The sequence below is a fragment of the Myotis lucifugus genome, unplaced genomic scaffold (assembly GCF_000147115.1).
Source record: "Myotis lucifugus unplaced genomic scaffold, Myoluc2.0 scaffold_13, whole genome shotgun sequence".
NCBI lineage: Eukaryota > Metazoa > Chordata > Mammalia > Chiroptera > Vespertilionidae > Myotis > Myotis lucifugus.
In genome coordinates, this window is record NW_005871061.1 from 7,509,688 (window position 1) to 7,511,036 (window position 1,349).

Sequence of the window (1,349 nt, forward strand, 5' to 3'; positions counted from 1 at the left end):
TAATACCCTTTGTAATACTTTTAGCGAAAAATAAAAAAAAATTTGTTTATGGGCTAAGCAACCTTTAAGCAAAAATATATGCAAATAAATTAGATGTTGACATTAATATAAGGCCAGTACTATCTCTCATAGGAAGGCCTGGGGGACTGCAGAGTCTAGGGGGTCAATGGGGGAAAAAAAGGAACATCTATAATGCTCTCAACAATAAAGATAAACTTATCAGTAAAAATTAAAAATATTACCCCCTTTTGGCTCTCTGAGCAGCACGATGGCGGTGGGCAAGAACAAGTGCCTTACAAAAGGCAGCAAAAAGGGAGCCAAGAAGAAAGTGGTTGATCCATTTTCTAAGAAAGATTGGTATGATGTGAAAGCACCAGCTCTGTTCAATATAAGAAATATTGGGAAAACACTAGTTACGAGAACTCAAGGAACCAAAATCGCATCTGATGGTCTCAAGGGTCCTGTTTTTGAAGTGAGCCTAGCTGATCTGCAGAATAATGAAGTTGCATTTAGAAAATTCATGCTAATTACTGAGGATATTCAGGGCAAAAACTGCCTGACTAATTTCCATGGCATGGACCTTACCTGTGACAAAATGTGCTCTATGGTCAAGAAGTGGCAGACCATGATTGAAGCTCATATGTCCATGTCAAGACTACCAATGGTTATTTGCTTAGTCTGTTCTGTGTTGGTATCACTTAAAAGCACAACAATCAGATTCAGAAGACCTCTTATGCTCGCTCGGCATCAGCAGGTTCGCCGAATCCAGAAGATGATGGAAATCATGACCCGAGTGGTGCAGACAAATGACTTGAAAGAAGTGGTCAATAAATTGATTCCAGACAGCATTGGAAAAGACATAGAAAAGGCTTGCCAATCTATTTATCCGCTCTATGATGTCTTTGTCAGAAAAGTCAAAATGCTGAAGAAGCCCAAGTTTGAATTGGGAAAACTCATGGAGCTTCATGGTGAAGGTAGCAGTTCTGAAAAACCTACTGGGGATGAGACCGGTGCTAAAGTTGAACAAGCTGATGGATATGAGCCTCCAGTCCAAGAATCTGTTTAAAATTCAGACATTTAATGGTGACAAATAAAAAATCCTATTTGTGAAAAAAATAAAAAATATTAGAATGAAAATAAATAGTCAAACATCATTTCTGCTCAATTTCCATAGAAGAGCTTAGTTACATGACCATACTTAAACGGAGAATTCTGGGGATATAATGTAGCACTGTAGTCAAGAAAATAATGGAAACAGACTTTGGTAAGCAGCTAGCAATATCTTCCATAACTAATCAAATAAAGAATTTTTCTATGTTTGTTCCTTATTTAGATGTCTTATTTTGTTC

The 1,349-nt window shown here is 37.3% G+C and overlaps 1 pseudogene; it reads left to right on the forward strand.

The window, feature by feature from the left end:
* The first annotated feature begins 259 nt into the window (after positions 1-259).
* Positions 260-1,083, forward strand: LOC102434040 (annotated as a pseudogene).
* Positions 1,084-1,349: the final 266 nt, after the last annotated feature.